We start from the raw sequence: 18,676 nt of genomic DNA, 5'->3' as shown, positions 1-18,676 counted from the left end.
TCAAGAGGCCTGACCCCTGCCACTTGTCCCCACCACCACTACCACCTGTCTCCCTGCTGCATGTCCTAAACCCTGTCCCCCTAAAGTGCCTGTATGCCCTGGCACCTAACCCCCTCAACCATTCTCCTCCCTGTACTGCTGCCCCCCCCAGGCATCCATTCCCCCCCCAATACCCACCCACCTACCACCTGAAGCTTGTCGCCTACTACATGTACCCCCCCCCGTGCCTGTACCCCCTGGTGCCTGCTCCTCTTCCTGCTGTGGTACCTGTATATCCTGGCACTTGCTCCCCATGCCACCTGTTCTCCAGCATGGCTCCAGCCATGGACAAAGGCTCCCAGGGACAAAGCACATGGTCACTGCAGCAAAGCCTGACCACATAGCAGCAACAGCAGCAGCTCCAGCCTCAACCCTAGCCCAGCGTGGCCAGGTTGGAGCTGGAGCAACCATGTGCTCCATGCTCTGATCGAGAGCTGGAGCTATGCCAGAGGGTAAGCAATGGTGTCAGGGGCAGGGAGAGAAGGGAGGTAGAGGCAGCAACAGGAGCAGGGGCAGAAGAGAGCCAGTAGGGGGCAGGTGGCACATGAGATGTGGCAGTGATTGTGGCTCTAATTCCAATAAGCCTGCCCCATACTCAGCACTTGAATGCAAGATGAAGGGCTCCTTGCCCCATGCTGAATAAGAAAAAAAAACTTGTCTTGGATTTGAGTAAATACGGTAACTAGTTAAATAAGCAATGTGATAGTAACTAGTAAACAAGCCACATATCCTTCACCATTGTCTAACATACTAAAATGTGAATTATACAAATGTATGCAACTGCTTAAACAGAGTTCTAGTGTAGCATTCCAAGTAGCTAAAAAGATGTTCCAAATCTAGTGTAAAGGTTGTACTTAATTGGAAAGTAGTTTCATAGGTTATATCAGCCGCTAAGAATGTACCTTTCTTTAAAATATAAAAGAAGTACAAATGGAGAAGTTAATTTAAAACTGAATGTTTAAATCAAAACTTTCCACTTAGTGATTTAAATCAATCCATCTTAACTAAAAAGAACTAAGATACTGTCTAAGGCTGGGTCTCTACAGAGACTTCTTCAAAGACGGGCACAGAGGGGGAATCAAGCTCACTGTTTACTACTGAAGACGCAAAAAATTCCAGGTGAACACGGACAACAGTAAATAAAAATAAAACAAATGCAACCTAAAATGAAAGTAAAATGCTAAAGAAACAAAACTAGTTTTAAAAACAACCTTTGCTAACTCTAAAGCCAGCTGGAGGAGGGCACCTTCTCCACCCAATGCATTCACAAACGTCTTGTCCAATTTACAGTCCCTACACAAACGTCACAGGTCATAGCCAAGTGAAACAAAAATGCTCATATGGACAGATGAAAATGAATACATAAGAGGGAACAGCAATCCAAACCCAATATTAAATGAGGAGGAACATGAAAAGGAGCACTTCCAAAGCAGACCAACAGGGGTATTACAAGATAGCAAATTCCTATCTGGTTTACAAGGCGGTATGATTGCAAATAGAAAAAAGGCCAATGTCATTTAGGGCTGTCTATGCAAGAAGAATCATAGTTTTCATTCTATGCATATGGCTATCGTGAGAGATAATATTAGAACTGAATCATGTTCAATATCAGAAGATACACAATTGAAACAAGTTTGGAAAACAAAGACAAAATGATTAGGGTGCTAAAAAGGTTGAATGGCTGAGAAAAACAAATGAATGGAACATGCATACTTTGACTAGGCACTTGTAAGGACAGAACATGAGAAATGCCTTCAAACATTAAAAGGTTATGAATACCAAGAGAGGATGAGAAAGTATAACCAAGGATAATAGATTAAATTAAGAAAAGATAAACAAAGGCTGTCAAAGAGATTGTGTGACAGATTCTGAAAGAACTTAATGGAAGCTCCATCATTTAACTTATTAAAGTCAGACTGGACAAAATACTAGAAAACATACTTTTAAGAAGACACTTGCTCTCATTTGAAGAGTAGATGGCAAATGGAATTTTGTCTCATCCATAATTTCTGTAATTGGCATTCAGTATGGTTAATGCATTCTCTAATCATGGCCTCATCAGTTCATTGCTGCAGTATCTGAGGAAAACAGATCTGAAAGGCACTTCCTGATTCATCAAGTCCAGTCACCTGCTATAGCAAATACATCATCATATAATCCCTTTCATAAACTCATCAAGTTCCATTTGAAAAGTAGTTGGGCCTTTTCGACCCCATTACTCCTGTTGGAAATCTAGTGCAGAGCCTTTTAATTAGAGGTAGCAAGCAACTTTAAACAAAAGTGGCTCTTTTAATTAACTGGCAAGGTTCTTTGAGTAGATGTGATATCTTTTATTAGACCAACTGAGTAGCTGGGGAAAAGTTCTTAGCAAGCTTTTGGGCACAGTCACGTTTCTTCAGGCATAGGGAGTCTCTGCTGGTCTGAGACTCCAAGGAAAGAGAGAAGCTAAAAAATCTTGAATGTGGTAGGAACTCTCTCTAGAAGTGGTACATGTGGGGCAGAAGGCGGCCCCGGGGATTGCCCCCTGCCTGGCAGGAATGGTGAGTGCAGGGTTTTTCTTTCCTTTTTTTTTTTTTTCTTAAAGGTCTGGAGCTGGGGCTGGCAGGGCAGCCATACGGGGGCTGGAACAGTAGAGAGGCTCATGCAGAGCCCCCCACGCTACATGGGGCAGTGGGGGGCAGTGGGGATTGCCTCCCCACCCAGCAGCACCTGGTGAGTTGGAAGTTTCGGGACCACCTGCCCCCGAGCTGTGGGGGTGGCTGGGTGGGATCCCTGAGGGGAGAGACTGAGGTTTGGTGACTCCCCCACCTGCCCCTCTTGTGGGCGTCTTCAGGCTCTGGAGGGGCAGGTGGCAGAGCTCCAGGCCAAGGTGAGCATGCTGCAGGGGATCCGGGCGGCAGAGGATGAAATTGATATGTATTTCCAATCTCTGCAGGGTCAGGAATCCACTGGGGAGACCCCGCGTGCACAGCGCCCAACTAATAGGTGGCAGCAGGTTCCTGTCAATGCCAGGGCAGTTCGTACAACTGCTGTGCCTGCTCCCCAGACACCCCTCGGGAACAGGTATGCGGCCCTGGCCCCCCTGGAGGAGGAGGCAGAAGAACAGGTCCGTACAGAAACTGAAGCCGCTCGACCTACATCACCAGCTCAGAAGAGGCACACCCCGAGAAGGAGACGCAAAGTTCTGGTCATCAGGGACTCCATCCTGAGGGTAACCGATGGTCCAATCTGTTGCTCGGAGCCCTGGTCATGGCAGGTCTGCTGCACGCCCGGAGCGAGGATTCGCAATGTCACAGAGACCGTCCCTAAAATCATCAAGCCCTCTGACTACTACCCACTGGTTGTGGTCCATGTGGGTACAAATGATGCATCCAAAGGCATGCCGGATAACATCATGGAAGACTAAAAGGCCTTGGGACACTAACTGAAGAAGATGGGAGCCCAGGTGGTATTTTCCTCCATTTTCTTGGTAAGTGGACGGGGTAGGTGTCATGAGGCCTGCACTGATATGGTTAACCAGGGGTTCAGACCTGGTGCCACAAGGCAGGCTTTGGGTTTTTTGATAACAACCCATGTTTTTGTAAGGAGGGCATGCTGGGGTGGGATGGGCTTCACCTCTCCCCTGAAGGCAGATGTATCTTTTCCTCTAGGTTGGCTGATCTGAACGTGAGCCGCCAATGCCAGACCGCAGCCAGCAAGGCCAGCCAGACCTTGTCATGCATCCAAAGGTGCATCTCAAGCCAGGCCAGAGAGGTGATACTCCCCCTCTATGCAACTTTGGTCAGACTGCAGTTGGAGTACTGAGTCCAGTACTGGGCGCCGCACTTCAAGAGGGATGTGACCAGCCTGGAGAGGGTTCAGAGGAAGACCACCCGCTTGGTGAGAGGGCAGCAGGACAGGCCCTATGAGGAGAGACTGAAGGACCTGAACCTGTTCAGCCTTACCAAGAGGAGGCTGAGGGGGGACCTGGTGGCTGCCTACAAACTCATCAGGGAAGATCAACAGCAAATAGGCAAAGCTCTTTTCTCCCCAGCACCACCTGGGGTGATGAGGATCAATGGTCATAAGCTGATGGAGAATAGGTTTAGGTTGGAGATCAGAAGGCAATATTTTACAGTTAGGGTGGCCAAAATCTGGAACCAACTTCCCAGGGAAGTGGTCCTCGCCCCTACCTAGGGCAAATTCAAGAGGAGGTTGGATGATCACCTGTCTGGGGTCTTGTGAACCCAGCATTCATTCCTGCCTGTGGCAGGGGATCAGGCTAGATGATCTGTTCAGGTCCCTCCTGACCCTAGCTACTATGAAACTATTGTGTGTGTGTGGGGTGGGGGAGGGGGGGGGGCTCTTCCACGAGCCCCGCAAAGCCCTGAGGCTGCTGCAGGAGCAGTGAGTCCCAGGGTTTTTCTGTTTTTTTTTTCTTAAAGGGCTGGAGCTGGGGTGGGTGGGGCAGTCTTGGGGGGAGGCTGGGGGAGCGAGGGGGGGTCAGGGGGCTTGTGCAGACCCCCCCCATGCAGCGTGCGGCAGTGGGGGGCAGTGGGAATTGCCCCCCTGCCCGGCAGCACCCAGTGAGTGGGGCTTTTTTTAAAGCACCAGTAACTGGGGTGGGCAGGGCAGCCATTGGGGGGGGGTTGTGGGAGCAGGTTGGGGTTGGAGGCGCTGGGGGAGCAGGCAGGGGATGGGGCCTGACAGGGCCCCCCCATGGTCCCTTCCCTATTCCCCCAGCCCCTCCACCCCAACCCCATACTTACCAGCTCCAAGTCCAGCTGCAGCTCCCTGCTGCAGTGGGTGGGGGCTGTCCAAATCATCAAAGCGCTCCAAATCTTTTTCCGAAGATTCAGAGAGCTTCAAATCGATTCAGACCTTTTTAGTGGTCTCCTGATTCTATTTGGATTCGGAGACTCGGCCACTGAATTGGGCCAAATCTCCTCTGAATCAAATCACCACCTGAAGCTTTGCACAGCCCTACTGAATATCTAACTACAGATTGGCAGATTAAGTCATAAATCAAGAATCAGAGTCCTTATCAACATATAAAATCATGTAGTTAATTTCCTTGACTACCCACCTCTCCACACACTTTTATCCAGTTCTACACAGCAGCATATTGTTTGTAATGTGGACCAAATCTGTTCCTCTGGTATTTCCAGACTGACCAGAAGATAAACATGTCTTGAGAAAGCCTATTCTTCTAAGGCAGTGGTTTTCAACCTTTTTTCATTTGTGGACTCTTACAAATTTTTGAATGGAGGTGCAGACCCCTTTGGAAATATCAAAAGGGGGTGTGGACCTCTTTGAATTGTTAGTGTGGGTATTCATACTTTTGATTAATTATAGTCATTTTTTGCAGACCCCTCTGACACAGTCCACGGACCCCTGGGGGGTCTGCAGACCACAGATTTAAAAGCACTGTTCTAAATTTCCTAGATCAAGAGGCTAAGCAATGTTCAATACATTAATTCTAATTAACAAGCAAGGAGGAGCATTTGTCACCAGCTACCAACAACACATTGGTATTCTTGAAAAGCAATGACTCATCATGCAAACTACAGTACTTGTATTCACTTTACTATTGCCTCATTGTGCTATTGTATATTTTCTAGTTCTGCAAAGTAAGTGAATTTTAACCATAGAAATATTCTTTCTAGAATATTCACTATTTTCACTTTTAATATAGCTCTCTTGCTACGGGAAGACACACACATTTTCCCACGCAGCTGGCACAAGCATGGCACCTAAATGAACAACAAAGCAATCCAGTTCAGAATTTTTCACGTTGTCTTGATTATTCTGATGTTGAACATGCATATTCAGTCATGGAGTTTAAGTAAACAGGACCACCCCATCCGCTTTTACAGTAGGACTTATGGAAGCCATGTGTTTGGCACTCACTGATATGCTGGATAGTACAAGCCAGTGATTACATATTCAACATTATAATGTACTGTTTTGTCTTGGTACAAAAATTTCCAAGTGGAATACTAGTTACCTCTATAATCCTGCTAATATGATCTGTCACTAAACTTAGTACCACTTTAGAGAGTACTGAATAAAACTGTACCATACTATATATACCAACACAGTTCTTACACTGCTGAATTTCATCTTCCTTATGAAACACGTTCTCATCATAATCACCATTTTATTGATTTTGTAAAATAAAATAAGATTTGCATGTAACAGATAGGAGAGAAGTCTATTGTTCCACTTCCAATCTGCTAATGGCCGTTACTTTTGGAAAAGAGTTGGGGAGTGAACTGAGCATTAAAAAGTATATTACCATTGCATTCGCTGCCTGTCCTTAACCTGCACAGCTGTTACACCATCATTGCCATAGTCATACTACAGCACATACCTTTGTAGGAACTTCTAAACAGAACTTGCTGCTGCTCCTATTTTACAGCTGATTTAAAAAAAAAACTACAACTTTTTAATTGAATGGGTTTGAGCATCTGTAGGGGAGATATTTCTACATAGGTATTTTTGTGCCATTATATTTTCTTTAAGAGGCATCTATGCTGTGAGATTATTTTAAACCTGCAAACCTTTCAAATTTAAATCATCTTTATAGCCTTGAAAACTGAAGGAGTACAGTAAACATGGCTATTCAGAGTGACCAATTTTGTTGCATCTTTCTGTGCTGGCTAAAGGAGGCCTCTCACTAAAATTCTGGATCAGTAACAACCCATGCTGGTGAGGAAGTTCACATGACTGATCCAGATACTGTAACTGGTTGGACATTCTCTCTCCCCCTCTCTTTTCAGCAGTTTAACAAGGTCCACATATACAAACAACCTCAAGCATCAGCATCATTCAAACAGAGATCACAAGGTTGCAAATAAGCCCCTCACTAGTTCCTGTATAGAGTTTATGTTTAAAAGGTTGAATATCTACCTGCCAGGGGAAAAAAAAGCTTACTAACTTCCTTGGTACTAATGTTCCAGAATTTTTTCACTACGAGGCATTGTATTCTTCCAAGGGAAGTCCTACCATTAAACAATTTAGGAGGTTGTCCACTAAGACCCTCATAGCTGAGTATTTGTTTACATGCTTCATTTCAAACACAGAGTTGCCTCTTCCTTTGAGCTTCAACTTTGGAAGACAAGGAATACTTGTCAAAACAAGAGATCACTTATTAAGCACAGATTACGTATTTTTGTTAAATTCTGGTTCTATAAAAATATAAAGCAACCATCAGGTTGGACTTTAAGTAAAAAAAAAATGCATACCACACCACACAAATTGCATTATATAGAAGCTCCTTTCAACCTACTTTGAAAAACTCAAATTGTCGTATCTATTCTTGCAAATTACTTTTTAGGAAATCAAGCTATCAGATCTGTCAAACATTTATTTTCCAGACCATCCAATTGCATACAGTTGTTCCATCTTTCAACAGGTAGGCTTGTTGAAAGCCTCTGCATAATGTTCATGGGGGAGAGCAGAAGGAGGGATACCATGGTGGGCATCTGCTACAGGCCATGAAACTGCGGGGAAGAGGCGACTAAGGCCTTCTTTAAACAACTGGATAAGCTTCCAAATGGTAGGGCTTGTTTCTTATGGGGGACTTCAATTATAGTGAGGGATCTACCTAAATTGAGACAGAAGTTTGCTGCGTGGGGGCTCCTTTAATCTGCTGTTTTCACTTCGCAACCCCTTCCTCCTCCCTCCCTGCTGCTGACTGGTAGAGGGGTCCCATCAGCCTCGCCACTCACTGCTGATCAGCTGGGAGGCAAAAAACTCCCAGCGGATCAGGAAGCGGTGGGGCCACCAGGGCCCCCCAGCCAATCAATAGCACGAGGTAAAAATCACAGCATATTTAAAACTGTCAGGTTTTAAACACAGATATACTGACTATATGTCAGGATTTGGTTTACCTGTAATCAAGGGGCAAAAAGCTAACACCAAAACATGCTGGATTAGGCCTGGTAACACAACTAGATCTAAGAAGCCAATACAAAATCTCCAGGCTGCTGGATGCAGCATACCATATTCACAGTTTGTTCCATCAAGACTACCATTGGTGAAAAAAACTTAAAGGAACTTTGGGAAAATGGAGTCCCTGATCATTTTGTTCAGTTTTCATTGGACAACACTGACACCTTGGAGGAAACACCAGATGGGAAACAAAACATTTCATGCAACCTGAATGGCAGCATTTCAAAGAGAACCATTGAAACCAACTGAGATTGAAGAAAGCACCAACATACTAAGAAGGAAAAGAACCTTGCAAGATGTACCACCTGAATTTACCTAAGTCATTCCAGTGATGCTGACCTGTAACAAGTCACTGAAACCACCCTGTGAATTCACGGCAGCCATCTTAGATTCCAATATGGCATCTACACATGCTGTGATGCTGTGACAGCTAAAATTATGTCTGTGTGATAAAAGTGCTTGCTGAGCGCTCTGTGAGGATTAGACCAAGTGTTTTTCTGTCATTTATTTAGATATTAAGCTATATGTTGTTGTTAAGAGCCTAATTAAAGTCAAAGTGTAACAAGGCCTAGTAAATTTAGCAAGGCCTTGTAGAAGTAGTGGTAGCCCTGTGGCGTAGTAAAAATTAACCTTATCAAAAGAATGCAAGGCTTATACTGCTATTTGTCAGTCCTATGGAAAGTTTGTATTGGGAAAATCTGGATGGCTATAAATTATCAGCATAGCTCAAAAGTTATAAATTGGCTAGCACATCCGGAAATCATTTATGAAAGGAGATGCAGCTCTGTGAAAGAAGCTACTGATTTAAAATTAGCTCTTGACCTGGTTTCAGTGGGCCCATGGATCTCAAGGAGCCCAACAACTGAATACCATGGTCTTTCCTGGTATCCTTCAGACAGTGCTGATTGGGGACGCCTGACTTCGCTGAGCTTTGCAAAAAAGAAACTTGTCATACATCAGGCATCAGAGGGGACTGCCAATAAGTTGCCAATGCGAATTGTTATTGTCTGTCTTTGTTGTTTTGTTACTACGCATAGCGTAGTCGTGTGTTTGTTAAGTCAATGAACCTTTCTTACCTTTCCACCCCCGACCACACACTCAATCCTGAACCCTCCGCAGGCAGCTGGGACATATGCTACTTGCCAGATTGGTAACATGACTTTTCTGACATGGGTACACCACCTGTACCTGAAATACACTGTTGCCACTTGTGGCAATGAGTGACTTATGACAACAAAATCTATAGACCTTATGGGCCAATTTATACCCAACTATTATTGGAACATCTGCTGGGAGCGGAACACAGCAGTGCTCAAGCAGTCCAGCAAATTCTTGGGAACATAGTGTTGATAACTTTTTGATACAGATGGTAAGAAGTCCAACTTGTAGGGAAGCTCTTCTTGACTTACTGCTCACAAACAAGAAGGAACTGGTTGAGAATGTGCAGGTGGAAGGTAACTTGGGTGATAGTAGCAATGTCTACACAAGATGCTACTCCACAGTTGATTTTTGCTACTGTGTAGTGTTGGGGAGCACTAACCCACAAGCTACTGTGCAGTACCATCAGAAAAAACCTGTGCAGGGACGCTACTGCACAGTCATGTCGGTTACTGGCCAGTCATGTAGAAATTGGTTATGCAAGTACTAAACAACTGAACAGTCGTGCAGTCTGCAACTCACGTAGGTGTGGCCAGTGATCACAAAATGATAAGAGTTCAAAATCTTAAGGGAAGGAAGGAGAAAGAGTTAAAATAAGGACAAGCAAACAAACTCAAGGAATTGGTAGGCATGATTCCCTGGGATGCAAGTCTGAAGGTAAAAGGAGGCCAAGTGAGCTGGCTGTACTATAACGAAGCCCTTTTAAAGGTATAAGAGCAAGCTATCCTGATATGATGCAAAAATGGGAAGTGCAACAGAAGACAAGCCTGGCAAGACAGCTCTCTCTTAAAGGACTTGCCACTCAAAAAGGAATCCTATAAGAAGTGGAAATGTGGTCATAATACTAGGGAAGAGTAAAAGAAAATTGCCTGGGCTTGCAGGAAGAAAATTAGAGATGCAACTGGAAAAGGACATCAGAGGCAATCAGAAGGGATTCTACAAATGTGTCGAAAGTAAGAGGAAAATCAGAAAAACCTTAAGTCCCTTACAGAATGCAGAAGGCAATCTAGTTACAGATGATGCAGAGAAGGCAGAAGGATTTAATGTCTTTTTATTTCAGTTTTCACAAATGGGGCAGCTATCAGATGATAAGTGCAGTAGGCAGCAAAGATAAGGAAGGAGATAAACACACTAGAGTAATAGAAAAACAAGTTGGGCACATCCAGATGAGTATGGTCATACAGTATGTGTTTGCAGTGCCACATACTGCATGTTTGCAAACGTGTTTGCAGGTCCACATACCACACAGTCCAGTGTTCTCCGCACTACAATGGCACATTGCTTGAGCATGCAGTGCCCCAAGCATGTAGTGCACCAGGTTTTTTTTCTCATGGTTTTTTTTGACCCCTAAAAATTCAGGGGTCATAAAAAAAAAAATGAGGAAAAAAATCAGAGCAACATACGCTCGGCCAGCACGCACTGCTGAAAAGCGGAGCCAGGCTATCCACTGCCAGCCAGCTCCACATGGTAGAATTGTCACAGCTGCAGCTCCAGGAGCCCCCCAAAACTCCAGGTAAGGCTTCTGAGGCCAGCCCAGTGCTGGCCCCAACCTCCCTTACCCAGCCTGGGCAACTTGCCACATGCCAAAGCACACGACATGGGCATTCCCCGGGGACAAGTAGCAGCGGCACATGGTACACCACCACTACTTGTCCCTAGGGAACCAAACATCCATACACATCTGGACACACCCGTTAGGGCTAATTTAGAGAAGCTAAATGCTTTTAAGTCAGCAGGGCTGGATGGGATGCACCCTAGGGTACTGAAGAAACTGACTAAGGTAATTTCAGATCCATTGGCCATCCTCTTGGAGAACTCATGGAAGTTGGGTGAGATCCTGGATGACTGGAAAAGGGTAATATAGTGCCCATCTTTAAGGAAGGTCTGAAGACTTACAGACTGGTCAGCCTGACCTCAATACCTGGAAAGATCATGTAGCAGATCCTCAAGGAATCCATTGTATAGCACCTAGAGAAGAGCTAGATGATCAGGAACAACCAGCATGGATTCACCAAAACCAAGTCATGCCTGACCAGCCCGATTTCTTTCTACAATAGTATGACAGCTCTGTGGATAGGGCAAGAGCAGTGGACTACAGTAAGGCTTTTGACACTGTCCCATATGCCATTTTTATTAACACATTATGAAAATAAAGAATAGATATACTCAACAGGTATTCATCAATGACTCATTGTCTAGGTGGGATGAGTATCAAGTTGTGTACCCCAAGGGTCTGGTCCTCAGTCTGGTATTATTTAATATCTTTGTTAATTATTTGGACAATGAAACCGAGCGCACTTAGCAAATTTGCAGGCAGCATTGAAGAGGGTAGGGCTAGGATCCAAAATGACTTAAGATGGACTGGAAAAATGGTCCATACTCAATCAGATGAGATTCAACAAGGACAAATGGAAAGTCCTCCACTTGGGACAGAATAATTTCATGCACAAATGCAGATCAGGGAATGACTGGTTAGGCTGCAGTACAGCAGAGAAAGATCTCAGGGTTATGGTAGATCATAATATGAATATGAGCAAACAGTGTGCCCTTGCAAAAAAAAAAAAGCAAATAGCATCCTGGATTGTATTAATAGGATTGTCGCTTGCAAATGAAAGGAAGCAATCCTTCTGCTCTACTCAGCACCTGAATACTGTTGTCCAGATTTTAGTCCCACACTCTGAACTGTCCACATCCTTCTTGAAAAGAGTCCAGTTCAGAGCAACAAAAATGATGAGAGGCCTGGAAAACAAGACTTATGAGGAAAGTCTTAAAGCACTAGGGTTATTTAGTCTGGAAAAGCAAAGACTGAGGGGAAAGTTATTAACAAACTTCAAATACCTGAAGGGTGATTACAAAGAGAGGACAAAAATAAGATTTCTTCTGTGGTCACAGAGGACAGGACTAGGAGCAATGACCTCAAACTTCTGCAGAAGAAACTTAAGTTGGAGATTTGGAGGAACTTTCTAACTACGGAAGTGCTCAAGCATTGGGACAGGCGACCTAGAGAAAGTGTGGAATCTCCATCCTTGGAAATTTTCAAGAGCAGATAGGGCAGACATTTGGCTGGGACGGTTTAGTCAAGGACAATACTGCCTCATAAGGTCCCTTCCATCCCTACATTCCTATGATCCTTTGTGCAAGACTTTGTTCTTTTTCTTGTCGTATTTCACTTCATAGAGTTTGTACATCCAAGTCAATCTGTAAAGAGAGATGTTAGACCAAATGACTCCATCTTGCAAGACCAATTTAGAGCCTTCCAAAACTCAACTGAAAAAAGATGCTATGGTCCGCCTCTTTGTGTTCCCTTAAATTTCTACAAGCAAACAAAAATGTAAAGACAGATTCAAGAACATAAAGACAAATTCAACAACGTGGCAAAACACTAGATTTTAAACATTTAAAAAAATAAGCTTAGGAATTACACACATACACGACTTACACTTTCATCAAGACTATATGGTTTCTGAACTCTTGGTTATCCTGCCTATGCTTCCTTTAAGAAAAATATGTTGATTGGAATATCTCGGTACTTTAGGTGACCTTATTGCACAATCTTTGTTCCAAAAAAGAAAGAAAGAAAGAAAGAATCTGAATGATCCCTTGGCAATGCTGGAGTACCATTTTACTTAATATTATTTTGCAGATCCTCTTTAATGTTAGAACTACGTTAATCATTTCATTAACTTACTTTCTCCCCCCATCCTTTCAGACTCAAAGTTGAGGATTACTGCACCTACTTCATGACACCTTTGAATTGCACCCTCCATAGAAGTCTCCCCAAAAATAGAGCCAGTTTGCAGAGGCGAGGGAACAACCAGGTGATTTCCATTGCATATAACAAACCATAGTAAAAGGCCAATATATATGGACTATAGACAACCAGAATGAAGCACTCCAAAACAGTAAACAAACACTATCTGTCCTATTTTTGGGGAAATTCAGGGCCTAATCTTTTATTATTTGTATATCCAATGCTCCCACTTACTTAAATGGGAGCTTTGTGCAAAGAATGCAAGATGGGGCCTTCAGACAGGAAACAAAGCAAACATAGAGGGATGCCCTGTACCCCATATAAACATACAAAGATGCATCGGTACCCTCTCGTTTCCAGTCTAAAACTGTCTTTAGAATTAACCTAGCAAGAATTTTCTTTACAGCTGTGCCTGGTGTTTAAAATATGAAATACCTAAAGAAAGCAAAATACCATAGCATTAATATTTATTCAGATAATTACTTGCTAAACCCTGTTTTCTTTAATGTACACCCTCACATACACCATTCACCACTTCAGACAATCTTTTTCAGTTAATAAGATAGTAACAGCACCTTTTCAAATGCATTTATTGTTAAAATAGGCCATGTTAAAACCAATCTCTATTTGACAGTGCTTTAATAAAATTTCACAAATTTCCCAATACTGACAAAAATCTGAGACACTGTAAAACTTAGCAAATAATGAGCTTAGTATCTGTTTTTTGAAGAGCAAATTTAAGGAAAGAAGACACAGATGCCTACATTTTGTGAATACTAACATAATCTGAATAGCATACAATATTTTGTTCTAGCTGAAATCAACAGGTAGATTGAGGATAAAAGTAACAATATTATTTCTTGGTTTTAGCACAGTAGTACAATACTTTAAGGGTCTTCTTAAAAGAAGCAAAGCATGCACATTCAATAAAGAAGTGACAGATGAATGAAATTTCTTCCCCATCAATAAGCAACAATGGACCCAATATGAAAAAGTAGAAATGGTGATGAATCAGAAAATGATCTGAACACTCACTGTATATCTTATCTGGTTTAATTTGAGAGACCATCTGTTGAAAAGCAGTAAGGACAATGCTGAATTAGATATGGTTTCTTCAAGAATTGATGACTACTCCCTTTAAAATGACAGATCTGCAAGAAAACATGCAGTCATTTTTGAAGTTCAGGTGCCATCTAGCGAGTGTTAAGAAAACTGTTCAATATATTTCTTTTTTTTAGAATAATCAGTTCAAACTACGTTCTGGGTAAAGCATACTTTTCACCTTATTTTAACCATTCCTGTGGTGTAGTTATCAGAAAAAAGATCTTCAAGCAGCCACTTTTACTGGTTGTCTTTGGGTTTCAATCATAGGAAGAACCAAAACTGAAGTAATGCCATTCACCCAATCCATTTTCCAAGAAATAAGAAAATGCCTAATAATTAAGGCCCTGATCCTACAATTTGCTCCTTGCAGATGGTCCTTTATATTTGCAAGTTCCACCATAGTAGGGATCCATTCTTTGTGCATAGGAGTTAACTGAAATGAAGAGGCTATAACTGGAAAAAAAAACCCAGTATTAAAGCCATATTAAAGTTTAACAGTTAAAAATCTCAAGTCAAAACATGCACAAGTAAAAGTGCCAATATCAATGCTACAATTTACATGGCGCACCTCCATCATACTTCACAGTAGGCTTTTGATGTAAATAGTAATATTTTAAATTAAAATTAACCAAAAAAATAAAGAACGGGAATAGAAAGACTAGGTATCTGCAGTTATATTTAACAGTTCTTGTGGACGTAGTTCTTATATTTAATCTTTGATGTTTTATTTTGTAAATACAAAGAATGATAAAGGATTACCTGTTAATTAATACAGTAATAGCATTTAAAAATCCAGGCTAGGTTGTTCACACCTTGGTGATATGAATGAAATGAAGAACAGCAAATTTTTTTTACTGATTATAATATTTGAAATGAGGCAATTTCTGTTTGTTGCATTTGCACAATCAAGATACTGTATTTTTTTCTAAATAAACATCTTAATATGTAGAATGCAGGCAAAATTATGTAGGAAATTTCAGGCTTCAGACTATTTTTCCTTCACACCACCATTTTCTCCCATGTCTTTACAGGGGTGGGAAGGATTTTGTTCTATCTTTTCATTATGCATATTTACTTTAAAACAGAAGCTTTCCCAGTTGGAAATGATGGTTCAGGCCAGGTAGAGAAATGTATTCCATGTTGTTAAGAAATAGGCAGTACTCAATTAGGCTCTAAAAAGCCATGACTGGAAGCATGTTTATACTGATCTTAGTTTTCCTCCTAACCTAGGAAAAGACACTATTTTTCACAGAGCTTCGTGCTTTAACTGAAGTTCAAAATTCAGTTGCTTTTATGGCAACTTGTTCAAAAGAGTGTTAGATCTCCCTGTAGAAATGAAAAGTTCTACCGCTGGGCAAATGTTACCTATTTTTTCCCCAACTCTGAAAAAAAATTACAAAACAAAATTTCAACCCATTTCAAACATTCCATAAGTTAGTTTCCATATAAAAACAAAACCATAATATAAACTGGTGAACAGCAGGTAATACCAGATTCCCATTCCAGTGACATGAAAAAAGCCCAAAACAAAATTGGAAATGTTCTAATCTCTCCTACTATCTTTTTGCACATTCACAGTAGTCCCAACCTAAAAGCTTTATTAACTGCAATCCAAGACTGTTAACCATTTTAAAAGAGTCTGACTTCAGTCAGACAGGATTGAAAAAATATCAATTTATTCCCCTCAAATGTTCTTTTCTTCTCATATTGGTTGTGAAAAAAAAAGTCTGAGAACTAACTGGCTGAAACTTTTCCTGTCTTGGACTCTTCCACTCCCAGCTATGGCTGAAAAGCCCCACCCAACTTTTAACTTCCATTATCCAGATAAGACTTCTATACAAACTAAAGCTTTTCCCAAATACCTGACCTATCCCTACATGGACTGTCTTCCATTCTATTGTTGGTATAAAAGAAACAGAATGTACATGTTTGTTATAGTATTTTACTATTATAACAGCATCCATGTAAGCTGCTTGTGTAATTGGAGGTTCATTGAGGCTCTGCGTAACAGAGGTGATCCTCCCAAACAGATGCAACTACAAGATCAGCGCCTAAATAGGAACAAGACTTAAAAGCATCAGAGGAGAGTGTGAAAGGAAAGACAAGATTAGCAGACTGGCACCTGAAAGAACATACACCAAACATGCATAATTTAGGAGACTTCAAATATGATGTTGATGTTTTTGTTGGATAAAGAAATAAACTCTACAAATAGTCAAAATATCAAAGGATTTGACAAGATTTAACCAGAGGGGAAGGAAAATAAGAGGAATTAGATGACTAAATTACAAGATTCACTGTCATCAGGGTGTCCATCCAACTACTAATTGAGAAGCTGAGAAAAACAAGAAGAGGAAAGAAATTTGAATGACATGGTTTTCTGTGAATTAAAATTGAGGTGTGCATAAGATCCTGATCTCTGTGCAGTATATATAACTTGTAAATCACTTCATGCAATGATTTCCCCCTCAGGTTTTAACACAGTTTATTTTAATAAGAGTACACATAAATATTACTTTGTTGATTGGGAAATTATTACCAGATCATCCAAGAAAGAAAAAATAACCTTGATGTAAATATTACACTCTAAATGACACAGACCAAGGCATCCTTTTCCATAAGGTGTGATATAAATAGGGCTGTAGTCACAATGGCATGCCTTCATAGAAAAGACAACTTAATTACCTAATTATATGTGCATTTATCTTTTAATAAAAACCCCGTATCATTGTGACTTAAAAACATCAAACACAAAGGTCTGTTGTTTATTTTGGTTGCTTGCCTAGCTGAGGTTTTTGCCCACCTCTTTTCTCTTTGTTTTCTCACATTTTCTAGACTCTTTGGTTAAAATATTTGATGTAATCACACAGATAGAGGACCAAGACTTAGGAAATTTGGGTTCTGTAGGGACAGCCATCTAGGTATGTCCTCTGCTCTTCCAATTTCCCAATATGTAAAAAACAGGAATAATGATAGTTTATACCTTTGCAAATGACTTTTAGCTATCCTGATGAAAAAACAGTAAAAAGGAGATATCATTACCCAATTTTCCACTGAGTTATACAAACATGTTTCTGTACTGAAATTAATCATTAATGGAAAAGATAATAAGGATTTATATAAAGTGTTCCAACTCTATATACATTATTTTTAAAAAAATCAACAAGAAATGACCTGATCTTGCCCCCACTCAAATCAATAGCAGCCAACATCAACAGTTTTAAAAACTGGTATTTGGGATTCTTTGTCACTGAAGATCAGGGTTTCCGGATGTTTCCTTTTGTTGTCAGAAATCAGAATTTCCAAATGTTACAAAAAGCCTGTTACATATGAAGTAGCTGGCAAAGTTAGGCTGATGTTGTGCCATGATGGCCCAACAAATTATGAGAGGCAAGGATTTCTTAGGGTGATATCTTTTACCAGACCAACTGCATAGTTGGGATAGTTAGACAAGCTGTAAAAAGCAAGACCTTCATCAGATCACCTAGGACATCCATCCCAACTCTGCACCTGGTCCAGTAAGACAGAAGAATTTGCATACACTTGCATCAACTATAGCTATGAGAAACAGTGAAAATGACACCAGAAAAACAGCAGGACTGAAAAGAAGGTAGAGAGAGGAGATAATTCCAGCATGAACTGAAAAAAACAAAAATAAAAAGGAGCAAGGTCTTTTGGGGCAAGATTTAGCTTTTTGTTCTTACACACATACCCTCTATCAACCTGTCTTGTGACTGATATGGTTCACTTGACAGTCCAAAACACACCTTTACAGTTACACCATTCTCATTCCTGTTACAATAACTGCATCACGCAGCCACATCCAACACCATCACATTTACCTGCTACAATCATGCAAGTGACTGCCTCAGCACCCTCCCTTCCCCCTCGCCCAGCTCCCAGCACACTTGGCAGATGCTGTTGCACCTCCTCCCCTCTGCTCTAACCAGCACCTCTTGCCCTACCTTGCTAGCAGTTAGTTAGCTGAGGAAGGGGTGGTGACCTAAAGCCCACAGAAGCCTGGGGTTACAGGCCAAACCAGGCCAGGACTCCTCTCTCTTTTTTTTTTTTTTTTTGCAAGCAACTCCCTTGTCCTTGCTTCCGTCTTGAAGGAAGTCTGCAGAGCCCCAGGGCTGGCGGGAACCTCAGCTTTAGGACTGCCGACCCTCCAGGGTCGCCCTGGAGTCTCCAGGAATTCAGTATAAATCTCCAGGAGATACCGAGAGTCCCCCTGCAGATAAATGATAGGGCATTCATTTAAATGAACACTGCATGTTGAATCCCATTTGTACAGCAGTCCAATGGGTTTTTAAAATGTAACAGCATTGTGCATTTGCCTTCCTGATGTAGTTATCCATGTCGTTATGTCATGTAATGAAACCTCCCGGAATATTTTCAAACAGAGGTGGCAACCCTGCCCGCCCGGGGGGCCGCTCTGTCCGGCCACTTCTTCCCACTGCAGCCCTGGGCTCCTCACGGCGGCTTCCGACCCACGGGCACTGCTCCAGCGGCCCCGACGCGGAGCTACCAGGGCACCTGCCTTGCTTGAGCGAGCAGCCGAGCCGCCAGGGCGGTCTGTAAGACACTGCCACAGGTACCGGCGGCGAACTGGGCCCTGAAGCTGCACCGTGACCCCGCCCCCAGCCAACTGCAACGCCCCGCTACTTCCGGTCGAATGCGCACGCGCAG

The 18,676-nt window shown here is 42.2% G+C and overlaps 1 protein-coding gene across 1 annotated transcript in view; it reads right to left on the bottom strand.

Annotated features, from left to right (window-relative positions):
* ATP8B4 (ATPase phospholipid transporting 8B4 (putative)) overlaps positions 1-18,652 on the bottom strand; it is a 200,904-nt gene extending 182,252 nt beyond the window's left edge. The window contains 1 exon segment of the mRNA XM_019477374.2: positions 17,953-18,652. The gene's annotated coding sequence lies outside the window, so the exon portion shown is untranslated.
* Between the last annotated feature and the right edge of the window lie 24 nt (positions 18,653-18,676).

This window comes from Alligator mississippiensis, chromosome 11 (assembly GCF_030867095.1).
Source record: "Alligator mississippiensis isolate rAllMis1 chromosome 11, rAllMis1, whole genome shotgun sequence".
Lineage (NCBI taxonomy): Eukaryota > Metazoa > Chordata > Crocodylia > Alligatoridae > Alligator > Alligator mississippiensis.
This window is presented reverse-complemented; position numbering and strand designations above follow the sequence as displayed.